Consider the following 13,610-nt stretch of genomic DNA (forward strand, 5'->3'; position numbering starts at 1 on the left):
GGGTCGCGGGATTTCGGGAACGCCTCCCGAAAAATGTCACACTTCTGCAGCGCCCCCCATATAAACTTCAATGAATAATAATAATAATATGCCATTTAGCAGACGCTTTTATCCAAAGCGACTTACAGTCATGTGCGCAAACATTTTTTGCTCTTCAACCTGTTAGTTCATATGCCTTGCAAGTGTGATATTAGGACTAAAGGCCTACACAATAAGTAGACACAGTGGCAGAATAAATTCAACCACACCTTTGTTTAATCACAAAACCGGAGAGCAATCTCTGTCCAGTGAAGTCCTCAAAGCATATTGCATATAACAAACAGTTACATGACCTACAGCATGGTCAGGCAAGTTAATGTTTCCGACATTTTCGGACCACTAAACAACTATTGATTGAGAACCATGGAGAGTTACCACAAGTTGCAAAGAAAACAGGAGCTGCCTCCACTATTCCAGCACCATTTCAACTTCAACATTTCAACATCATCAAGTCACCTATGCTTAGTCTAATACAGTGACAACTTAAAGATACCAAAAACGATGTAATCTAATCAAAGTATGCTAAATATGATGTGGCTGTCCACATCATACACGTGCGCGTGTGCGTGTGTGTGCGTGCACCTTCGTGCAAGTAGAAAACATGTAGACTCACCCTACTGGTAGAGAACCGCCAATACCATCCTCCTCTCTTTCATGTTGACTAAACGGTCTATCATGATGTCATACACTACACGCTTTTATTTGTTGTTGTCCTAAGCAACCTGGCTAAAATGCTTGCTCGCTAGCCTAACTTTCTTTCATGGGCAATGTTAGCTAGTTAACATTAGCCTACTAAGTCTAGCTACATATTGAACTTCCATCCTGTCAGGCCAGAGGCACAATGTATGAATTAATGGTTGGATCAGAATCGCCGTTATAATCATTGGCCAGTATGGAGAATTAACTAAAACCACAAGTCCAAATCCCTATCGCCATCCCTGGCTAATTTATGAAAGGGACAATTTTAGCTAGCTAGCTAGCCACTGGAAGACATCAACACTGTGAGATGCAACAATGAGGTATGCTCTCAATGCCATTTGATAGGAGTGACGCCAAATCCAAACTGGCTTCCTTTGACACTTTTATTGGTGCGTCAGGACCATTCACTGTTGAGCTCACTCAGTTTAGCTCAATGCTGATTGGCTATTATTTTATAATTTTTTTAATCAAGGGAGGCCAACTGCTCGCTGGCTTCCCTTGCATTCAATGCTACGGGAGGCAACAATGTCATAGTCTTTGGGACCAGACAGCATCAGATAGATGGCCTACACATACAGAGACAGAGGGGCGCTGTTTCGCTCACTTGGATGCTTTCGCCGGTGAGATACATTCAGCCTCTTGTGAATTGAAGGAAAATTATGAAACACAGAGAGATTTATTATAGAGTTTTTGTCTTGGTACATTTTTGGGGGAAGTCTGGGTTCCCTTGGCATCCATGAATACACACCACTATAGACTACTGAGTTTCCAAACCAGATATTATGTAGAGGCGTAGTGTAAATGAACAGTCTGCATTTATGCACTGACTAATAATAGATTATAATAGGACTGTCAATGGCACTGCGTCTCCCTACGTATGAAGTGAGGGCCAAAATAGCCTAGTCCCCCCATACATTACATTCCGGACTGTCAGTGAGTGCATGGTTCTATATAAATAGCTATGGTGAATTCAGAAAGACATCATATAAACGGGGACAGCTTAATCCTGACCATCAATTTATTGGTCTGACAAGAGAAAATCTAAACTATTGCTACTAAGCCTTTGCAGAGAAACCACATGATCAAAATCACATCACTTTGTGGGTGTGACATCATACACATGTTAAGGTTATAAAACGGTTATAAATAATGCACATCTGCAAATTCTGATGTAAATGTGCATACGGTGTACTGGTGCATCAAAATGCATTAAAAAAAAGGACAATATTATGTAATTCAGCATTTGTTTTTTTGTTTTACCACAAGTAGGACAGCATGGAGAAGCTAAAGCGGGACCTTATAGGTTTTTCCAATGGAGGAAAGAGATACAGTGTACGTTTGGGACCCCCTGTACTTAGGTTAGGCTGGGCTCTGGTCCTTGTAGTTCTACAGTATATCCTGTTCATGTTTTATTGTAGTCATTTTATTAGTACTGTTATTAGTACTGTTATTTGAGTGAATTCAGAAAAAGTGGGACCTTTTTGCGTTTCCGTCTTCAGATATCTACCCAGCATATTAGCTCAACACATGATACATTTCTGAAATCCTCAGATGTTTCATAATCACACAAAATTTGAATTGAATTGTCATTGGGGCACCATTTGGACATTAATAATGGTGTCCCAGTTCATCGAACCTGCTGTCCCAGGACTCCAAATGCCAACTGAACACATGGTTTTGACTCAGTGTATACAAATGGGTGTGTCATGCCTCCTGTGAATATGATATCAACATTTTGTTTTTTTTGTGTGATTAGAAAACATCTTGAGGATTTCAGAAATGTATCCTGTGTTGGGCTAATATGTTGGATAGATGTCGAAAGAGATTACAGAAGACGGAAATGTGCCTCTTATTCCGAATTCACCCTATAGCCTTTATCTCTGTATGGAAGGTTAACCCAATCAATAGATCACCAATTCATTATATTAATAATAAACATTTACATTTAGATAGTGTCATTAATATCATGAATTTGGTGTAGGCCTACGATTTATAGGGCTAATGAAAGATAGGCTATGTGTGGTCATGAGAGTATACAGTAGATTATTCAGAGAATTCTGTTATCACAATTTCAGAGTCCATCTTTTACACACACACACACACACACACACACACACACACACACACACACACACACACACACACACACACACACACACACACACACACACACACACACATACACAGACACACACACACACACACACACATACACAGACACACACACACATACACGCACATGTTCTTATCATAGTCTACTCCCTGCTCGGGCAGGCTGCATTCCTCAGTTATCGCCGTTCTCACAATATCCTGCAACATATTTCATACTCTAACGGTTTCTCTTCTTCTTCGCTGTCTGGCCCAACTCCCACTCACATTGCCAAACAGCAACACAATGTAATCTCAACTTGCCCTACGCTCACACATTACCAGGCAGTAGATTCTAACACATCTCACACAGTTTCGGAGTGGAATAATTAGTCACTACCAAGAAAGTACTAATCATTCTTAAAACAAGAACATTTCACAACTGTATTTAAGGGTGGAACATTTAGTCATTACTTTTAACCTGTATATATATTTTAATTTCTATATCAATCCACCCTTTGACTAAATTATCCACACTTTAATACAAAATCATTACAATTACTTTTAAACTAGAGATTTAAAGTTCTAGGAAAACATCCAGTCACAGTTCTTCGTTAGATTTTCACTGCAACCTTCATACATTAGAACTAATAAAAGTTTCATCCAGTCTCAAACTATCTGAATCGTCATCGTCCTCCACCAAGCCTGGTGGGTCATATTCTTCATTCCTTAGGTCGGAGTCCGGGATTGGGCCGTATCTCACCATCTGCTGTGATACTGCATTCTCCAACGCCTTGCTCACCAACCCTCGGACACAGGAAATAAGACAACATCCACAAAGAACAAGCATACCCATACAAGCTATAGCTGCACCCACAATAGTTGCAACAATAGCTTTCCATTTTCCAAACATATTATCAAACCAACCAGTCATTGATGTATTCACCCCTGAGTTCTCAGCCCATTCTTCATTTAATGCCGTGAGACCTGCCAGTGCTTTAGTTACTGTACCATCTGGGGCTATATTGTTGGGGATAAACGTACAACAATGACCTCCCACCATCCTGAAAACTCCCGCCCTTCTCTGCTAAAAGCATATCGAGAGCCAACCTATTCTGCCAGGTCATGAGTGAGGTGGCGGATAGTTGGTCTGAGATTCCCTTCACTGCATCCCTTGTCTAATTAACGAACCTTTGTAGATGTAATTCATCCAGTCAACATTTGTATTAATTGTAACCCACCAGAAAAACGTTGTTGTACACCCTTCTCCAATTTGATCTGCAATTCGCATTACTTTGGTGTATAACATTGCTAATCTCCGGGGGTCATGGTGAATTGGGGTTATTTTAATATCAGAACAATTAGGTGAGGTTTGGTTTGATCCCAAATCTATCACACAAGAGAACATGGTCTGAGGCATAGGTGCAGTTAAAAGGGTTGGCCTACCTGTTGAACAGGCATAACAATTAGTTTGACCCAACGCCCTAGCTGTGTAGTTCATCCACCTTACCCAGAAGTTCTCATTTGAAATTCCTTCTACTTCTCCTTGGTTCATTTCCTGTATGAGGAAATCTTCTACCCTTTGTGGTTTAGTGCTATTTAGGATTCCTTCTGAGGGCCTTCCAAGGGGTGTTAGACTAGTTTTTGATACCTCTGGTGATAACATTGGATCTACCTGCTGATCTGTCTCAGAGGTGGAAGATTCATTTCTCTCCTGAAAAATGAACCTCACACATGTATCTGCCCTTGCTCATCAACACAGGCCCAATAGTTCCTTGCTATGTCATCTTGCATAATTGACTTTACCGTTATCACCAGTTCCGTTTTACATTTATCATGGGTTTGTTTCATTCCCCATCGGTGTCCTGCGTCCATTCCATTCTCATAGTATGTTCCCCAGGTATGTTTAAACACCCTTGCCCAAGGACATGAGCGTTCCCCAGTGCAAATGTATTTACCATACCTTCTAGGACCTAACTTTCTTGTACACGCCCCCTTCTTACCAAAGCCCCCAAAACCTCCTAACTCTTCATGGGGGAAGTCGAATGGTATCTTGAAGCCCCCATCTTGTCCTAAACTGACTTTAACTATAAAATAAGCATTCCCCCCAATAGTCTTTCTTGGTTTCAGTATTTCTACGAGATCGAATCAGTGCCTTGGTATTATTTTGTTCATCATTTCCCTGTTTAGGTTGACCTGGATTAATCCATAATATGGTTAACAAGATGATGCAGCTCAGAGTCTCCCAAAATCCCAAAAACCGCCATCCCAAACCTGTCCCTGACCCACCTGCCTGGTACTTCCCCATACCCACACCTCTAGGAACACCCCACAGTGATGAAAGGTCGGGGTAGGGTTTCTTCGTTAACAGAGTTTACCCCCGAACCCTAGTGGTTCAGTTCTTCTCTTTAACTCTGTGTGTGTGTTCAACAGTGTTGGTATATGGGCCTACCTTTTTGCAGTGGGTAACGTGGACCCAAGTGGCTCTCTCAGCTATTCTTATAGCGAAGGCAGTTACCAATAGGACTTGGTATGGTCCCTCCCAGTGTGGCTTCTTTCGATCCTTTTTCCTCAACGATTGGATCCACACCCAGTCTCCAGGTTGTATACTATGAGTCACCTTCTCCTTTAATTCTCCTGTAGGACACAAATTCTTAGACATACGGGTATGGTTAACGAACAATTTTCTCATGTGTTCTGCTAGTGTATTCTCTAGTTCTTTGTCTGCCTGTTCTGGTCCTGCCAACTGTGGCATTCTGTAAGGTCTTCCAAACACTTTCTCAAAGGGGGACAACCCAATTTATCTGGTGTTACCCTAATCGTCATTAATACTGTCGGTAGACATTGTACCCAATTTCTTCCTTTCACTCCGTGATAACTCTATAAAATCAATTTCCAATTGCTGGACTGTCTATCTTGGTGATTATTCTGTGCACAGATTACGCATCTGGAACCCAAAAATATATTTCTTTAGTAATTCGTTATACCATAGGCCACAAAGTGTTTCCTAACCTGCTCTACCATCTAACCTGCTCTACCATCCCCCCTATTGACACATTGCTTTACCCATGTGTCAATATTTCCGCATATCAAAACAGTGACTTTAATACATTTAATAATTTATCCTTATGCCAGACATTATCTCGTAGGATTGCCCCTTTCTTTACAGTATGAAAATGTATGCACTCACCAACTGTAAGTCGCTCCGGATAAGAGCGTCTGCCAAATGGCCAAAATGCAAAATGTAATCAAGAACATAGGAAATATCTGTTTCCCCGTATATTGTTCCTGTCACCCTTCTTAATGTCATATTTCACTCATTTGCCAACATAATCCCTTACTTCGTATAAGTAAGCAGTGATATTTTATTCCAGGCATCTATAAAAAAAATTTTTTGATACGTTGTCTCCTACTGTCCCTTCATTAAATTCACTAAACCTATAAATAACAAGCCCATAACCACCTTCCGGTAATCTGCTGATTTAAACCTGTTGCATTAATTTATTAAAATATAAACCTATTGTTTACTTTGGGGCCCTAGTTCCACTTCCACTGCTGCGTGAGTGTTGTCATAGTGAAACCATTTTAGTGCTACAGTTCTTTCTGTGGTTTTAAATAGTGCTTCCTCATAGATTGAATCTGGACCTGGGTGTTGGTTATACCAGAGAGCACAGTGTAGGTCATTGGGGGACATTTTAGTAGGGCCTGGTACCACATCATCAGCAAGTTCCATTAAGGTTCGGGGAATATTAGTTATTCCCCCCCATAACAAGTCTTGACTATACCAATAACATGGTTCCGCTTCCCCACAGACCACCATATTGTCTCTGACTATGTGTGCTTTCATTCCCCTCTCAGTGGAAATGACGGCCACATTCAACTTAGTCATTACATCACGTCCTAGTAAATTTACCGGACACAGCTTAGATATCCGGATGGGTATGGTTCCCTCTCCTCCTGATTGGTCATGTTTTAGGGTTATTGGGGCTGATAACCTTTCAATAAATTGATGACCAGAGGCAGATCGCACTATGATTTTCTCCCCATCAATCCTCACTCCCTCTGGTTTGTCTGCTGAACAGATTGCTGTCCTGCAAGCCCCTGTATCGCATAGGAATGTAATGTTCTTACCCATTACTGTCAATGTCAAATTAGGTTTCTGTTCCTGTTGAAGTGCCAAGTCAATAGTAGCCAATTCAAACACCTCACAACTTGGATCAATGGGCTCCTCGGTCTCTTCCTCACTAGAATCTACTCCCAGCGGAACTGACAAAAAAACAAAACAGACTGTGATTTCCAGGACACTGCCCCTTTGTTCTGGCCTCACTATCTCCCCGAGAGTTGGCATGACTCAACTCCCTTTAGGTCTCTCTTAATGAGTGTTGCTGTGCCCCAGCCAATCAGGGCCTTTTTAATAGTTCTGCTTATCTCTGGTCTCATTCCACTGAGGAACGCTATCTTTAGTTGCTGATGGTAGGGCGTATCACTCCCCTGTCTCTGGTCTGGCTCGGGTATGCCACTGTTTGCGTTAAACACATATTTAAGCCTCTCTAAGTACTGGCTGACAGTCTCACTATCCTCTTGTTTACACTCATGTGCTTTAGAGAAGTCTGCATGACGATGGTAATGTTCTCTGAGGCTATTACACAATTCAGTTATTTTCCCAACATACTCTCCGTGATCGGCCCATGGCAAAAGTGCCCTCTGGGCATCCCCTGAAACCCACTGCCCTCAAACGGCAGCCCAAACCTTACTATTCCTGTTTTGGGGTGGGTCATTCCTTCTACCGCTCGGGCCACGTCCCTCTGTGTCCATGGCCTGTATACATCTAAGGTTGCTGGGGCTCCCTCAGCCCCTGCCAAAGGATTCGGTAAGGCTATCATTGGGTACCGGCCCCCTCCTACTCTCTCATCTCCTGACTCATACTGACTCCCTCCTGAGCTCAGCTCCTAACTGGACTTTTGTTGTGGGGTTCAAGTCTCCTCAGGGGCCTGGGTCTTCCACCCTTCGGTCCCTTGACCCCCCTATTGTACCCTAGTACTCTAGTTACTTTCTTAGCCTTCCCTTTCCGTCTCTCTCTCTCTCTCTCTCTCTCTAATTTCTGCAATTCCAATTGGGTTTGCTGCTGTTGTTCCAAAAGTTTCTTAAGAACCTCAACTGTATTTTCTGCCTTTCCCTTATCCTCTCCTACTCCCTGTCCTCCCTCAGCTTCCCCTTGGTTCTGGTAAGGGGGTGGAGGCTCCACGGCAGCAGCCTGCGGTGGCACCCTTCCCCCCCACCACAACCACTTCATCGTCTGGATTCTCCCTCCAGGCCTGATCTACCAAGGAGGGATATAATCTGGATCTGGACCGCTCTACTGGGGGAGCTGTGGGTTCTGTCTGGATCTGGACCGCTCTACAGGGGGAGCTGTGGGTTCTGTCTGGATCTGGACCGCTCTACAGGGGGAGCTGTGGGTTCTGTCTGGATCTGGACCGCTCTACAGGGGGAGCTGTGGGTTCTGTCTGGATCTGGACCGCTCTACAGGGGGAGCTGTGGGTTCTGTCTGGATCTGGACCGCTCTACAGGGGGAGCTGTGGGTTCTGTCTGGATCTGGACCGCTCTACAGGGGGAGCTGTGGGTTCTGTCTTTGTACCCTAGTACTCTAGGTACTTTCTTAGCCTTCTCTTTCCGTCTCTCTCTCTAATTTCTGCAATGACCAATTGGGTTGCTGCTGTTGTTCCAAAAATGTCCTTAGAACCTCAACTGTACTATTTCCCTTTGCCTTATCCTCAACCCCCTCCTGTGCTCACTCAGCTTCCCCTTGGTTCTGGCAAGGGGGTGGAAACTCCAAAACGGCAGCCTGCTGTGGCACCCTTCCCTTCCCCTCACCACAACCACCTCATCGTCTGGATTTTTCTTCTCTTTTCTGGCTTCCTGCTCTTTAACTTCCTTTTTCTGTCTCTTCTTCTCCCTCTCTTTCTCCTTGTTTCGTCTTTCTCTCTTTTCAACTCCTGTCTGACTTTCTCTGCCCTTGTCCTGTACTCCTCTACCTTTTGCTCTTCCTCACCTTCGTCTTCCCTTCCTCCTCCAGCCCCTCCTTCCTCATAGGGGGCGACGTTGTTCCCCTGCACTCTCCTTCTCCTCACTACGTACTGCATTACCCAAAAGTAATACGATCCTTCCCTGTAGTATGCGCCTCACACTTACATATTGCTAGCTTTTTTTGGTAATAGTACTGCATCTAGGAGGTCAAGAATCAACTCTGCATGTGTTATTGGTTTACCCGAAGTCGTAACCATTCCTCTATTCTTCCACTGACCAGCAAAGACATGTACAGTATTAAAGGCGTATGCACTATCGGTATAGATAGTTATAACCTTCCCTTTACCCAGTTGGCAAGCTTTTGTTAATGCCACTATCTCTGCCTGCTGGGCAGGGTAGTTTCTTGGCATTGGTTCAGCAGCTAGAACCTCGTTCTCTGTCACCACAGCATAACCAGTTGCATTGGTGCCATCAGGATTCTTCCTAGAAGATCCATCAACAAACATTGTTACTTCACAACATGGTATAGCTAAGTCTGTTAAGTCAGGCCTGGGTAGTACTATTTTTTCAGTTTATTCAATACAGTTATGGGGACTACCATCATTTACAACAGGAACCAATGTTGCAGGATTCAATGTTGTACATCGTTCAATAGTTAGATTTGGCATGTTCAGCAATACTATCATACAAGATAGGTGTCGTGCTGGTGACATGTACGCCATCTTGTGTTCCAATAGCAGAATTGATACTGCATGTGTATTAAGGTTAGATCATGGTATAGTACAATTGAAGCTGAGTCCTGCACTGCATTAGCAGCTGCCACAACTGATGGCAAACAGACAGGCATTGCCTGAGCCACCTCATCAAGTCCTGAAGACAAATATGCAACCGGTTTATTTTTGTCCCCACGTTTTTGTGTCAGTACTGATGTCATATTTCCCTCTCTACAATCCACAGTTTGAGTAAATGGTCTATCATATCTAGGAAACGCCAGCACCGTTGAAGAGGTCAATAATTGCTTAATTTCCTCAAATTGCAAATCAGCCTCGTTATTCCAAATTATTTTATCATGTGCTGCCATAGCTTTTCCATAGATAAGATCACTCAATTTTCCAGTGTGTAACGCATAATGGGGAATCCATGCTCGACAGTAATTAATCATTCCCAAAAAGCTCATCATTTGTTTCTTATTCAGAGGATTAGGAGCTTCTAATATTGCTGTTTTTCTTGAGGAGTTTAGGGTTCTCCCATCCTGCGCTATCGTGTGACCTAGATATATTACCTCTTTCTGCCAGAGTTGTAGTTTCTTTTTACTGACCTTGTGTCCTTGTCCTGCCATAAAGGTTAACAACCTGAGAGTATGCTTTTTACACCCATCCTCTGAGCGGTTTGCTACCAGTATATCATCGACGTTTATCAAAATTTGGCTCCCCTCTTGGGGTTCGAACATTCCCATATTCATACAACTTTCATATCACATTCACACAACACCTGGAATCACCCCTTTCTGTTTATGTAGTCTTGACTAGTCCCCCCAGAATTATCTCATACCGTTACAGAGGAATTTATCCCCTCAAATGTAATCTTGATAATTCCTGACAGTCTCATACAACAGGAATGGGTTCTCCATCCTCTAGCCACCTCTTCTATATAGCAAATAATTCAAAACGGCTTCACACAACACCTGGAATCACCCCTTCCTGTATAGGTAGTCTTGACTAGTCCCCCAGAATGATCTCATACTCTACGGAGGAATTTATCCCCACAATGTAATCTTGACAATTCCTGACCGTCTCATACAACAGGAATGGGTTCTCCTTTTCCTAGTGATCTTAACCGTCCAAATTTACTCAATTATATCCTCTCTTTTACTTTTTGTATTTGTTTAACCCGGATTATTTGTTGAACATTACTGTTCTATAATCTACTACAGGTTCATCCCCTTAGGTATACTTTCAATAGTTCCTTCTATTTCAATACAGGGTAGTTTATTTTGGTAATGGCCTATATTACCGTGAATCGTTACGGACCCACCAACATTTCACTAATGAATAAAGACTACTGACCTTATCCTCGCAGCTGAGATCCAATGTAGGTTGGATTCCGTCACCGTCTCTGTCATTATCATTTTCTGGCCTGTGTTATTGAACCCTTAATGCCAAAGGGCAGGTCTTTCTATTTACGAATGTATCATTCGCCCGTCGATGGTTTTCAGAGTTACCTGGAATGAGAGAGGCAGGTATTGGAATCCGGCTCGAAAGGACCAAGCTGTTAAGATAATTTATTAACAAACTATTTCAGTGTCTCTGTGCATCTCCCAAAAGGTTGTAAGGCTTTTGGATCAAGAAACGGACAGAGCCTCAGTGCAATAGCCAGGTCTTTATTCAGAGAATTCTGTTATCACAATTTTCAGAGTCCATCTTTTATACACACACACACACATGTTCTCATCATAGTCTACTCCCTGCTCGGGCAGGCTGCTTTCCTCAGTTATCGCCGTTCTCACAATATCCTGCAACATGTTTCATACTCTAACGGTTTCTCTTCTTCTTCGCTGTCCGGCCCAACTCCCACTCACATTGCCAAACAGCAACACAATGTAATCTCAACTTGCCCTACGCTCACACATTACCAGGTAGTAGATTCTAACACATCTCACACAGTTTCGGAGTGTAATAATTAGTCACTACCAAGAAAGTACTAATCATACTTAAAACAAGAACATTTCCCACTCTATTTAAGGGTGGAACATTTAGTCATTACTTTTAACCTGTATATATATTTTAATTTCTATATCAATCCACCCTTTGACTAAATTATCCACACTTTAATACAAAATCATTACAATTACTTTAGATTTTAGATTTAGATTACACTAGAGATTTATAGTTCTAGGAAAACATCCAGTCACAGTTCTGAATCGTCGTCGTCCTCCACCAAGCCTGGTGGGTCATATTCTTCATCCCTTAAACTCTATTTAAGGGTGGAACATTTAGTCATTACTTTTAACCTGTATATATATTTTAATTTCTATATCATAGGCTAAGTGATGATGAATACACCGTCAAACATAGGCCTAACAGTGACCAGGTTAAGAAAAAGATCAGAATAAAATACATGAATAATAACAACAACCGGTTAGCCAATGAATCAGAAAGAAATTAACAGGAGAAATCAATCAAATCATGATGCAGACCTTTCAGAGGAAGAATAGCTGCATGGTCCAATTCTACATTGCACAACGTTAACGATCTGAAATGATACTAATTATTTGGTTTCTGAGACTGAATGACAATATTGACTGTTTTGAAATGAGAAAGAAAATAGGTCTTCGTCTGCAGTTGTTATCTGTACTGTATCCGCTATCATTCCTCATGATCGACAATACGTTTTCAACATTAGATTACTAACCTCAATTCCGGCTTCAACTTTGACTCATCTGCCTTGGGCTCTTTGTTTAATTCCAACCCATTTTCCAGCTATCCAAGAGGAAACACCATCAAAAAAGAGGCAGGAGAGGAGGAGCCCTGACGAGATAAAAAAAAAAAAGCCACCTCTTCCCTCCATTCTATTGATAATAAGATGGATGACCTCCGATCGTGGATTTTCTATCAACGGGACTCGTGACTGCAATATTCTCTGCTTTTCTGAAACATGGCTTTTGGACAAGATACCCCCCAAAAAACAAGAGGGGGAGGGGTGTTCCTCTTCACCAACAGTAATTGGTGTGCTGACTCTAGATCAGTGGAAGTCTCCACCCATTGTTCACCCGTCTTGGAATACCTGATGGTCAAATGCCGACCCTTCTACCTCCCGAGGGAGTTTTCATCTGTTATCGCGACTGTTGTATACATTCCACCTCAGGACAACAAAAACAACAAGCTGGCACTTAGCAAACCATACGAGGCTATAAACACATTCACCCGAGAGGCTGCTTTCCTTGTTGCTGGTGATTTGAATTCTGCTTCACTAAGACACGCAATGCCCAACTTCTATCAACACGTCTCCTTCGCCACTAGCGGCGATGGAGTCGTAGACCAATGTTACTCTACCCACAAGTAAGCATAAAAGGCCCTACCTCTTCCCCAATTCGGCAAATCCGATCATGACTCCGTACTCCTGCTTTCTGTCTACAAGCAGAAGCTCAAACAGGAAGTACCTGTGACACGCTCCATTGAGAAATTGTCCTCCGAATTAGAGGTTATGCTACAAGACTGTTTTGCTAGTGCTGACTGGAATATGTTCCGGGACTCCGCCAATAGCATCGACAAGCTTACCACCTCCGTCACTGGCTTCATTAGGAAATGCATCGCCAATGTTGTCCCCACTGTGAAGGTTGGCTGCTTCCCCAATCAAAAGCCCTCGATTAACACTGAGGTTGGCACTAAGCTAAAGGACAGGGATAACACACACGAGGCTATCGCTGCCAACAACGAGGCTATCCCTGCCAACAACGAGGCTATGGCAGCCAACAATGAGGCTAACGCTGCCAACAACAAGGCTATCGCTGCCAACAACGAGGCTATGGCTGCCAACAACGAGGCTATCGCTGCCAACAACGAGGCTATCGCTGCCAACAACGAGGCTATCGCTGCCAACAACGAGGCTATGGCTGCCAACAACGAGGCTATCGCTGCCAACAACGAGGCTATGGCTGCCAACAACGAGGCTATGTCAGCCAACAATGAGGCTACAACTGAGGACAGGAACAGTTACAAGAAACCCCGCTACGACCTCAGCAGAGACATCAAACAAGCAAA

Source organism: Coregonus clupeaformis, unplaced genomic scaffold (assembly GCF_020615455.1).
Source record: "Coregonus clupeaformis isolate EN_2021a unplaced genomic scaffold, ASM2061545v1 scaf0062, whole genome shotgun sequence".
Taxonomy (NCBI): domain Eukaryota; kingdom Metazoa; phylum Chordata; class Actinopteri; order Salmoniformes; family Salmonidae; genus Coregonus; species Coregonus clupeaformis.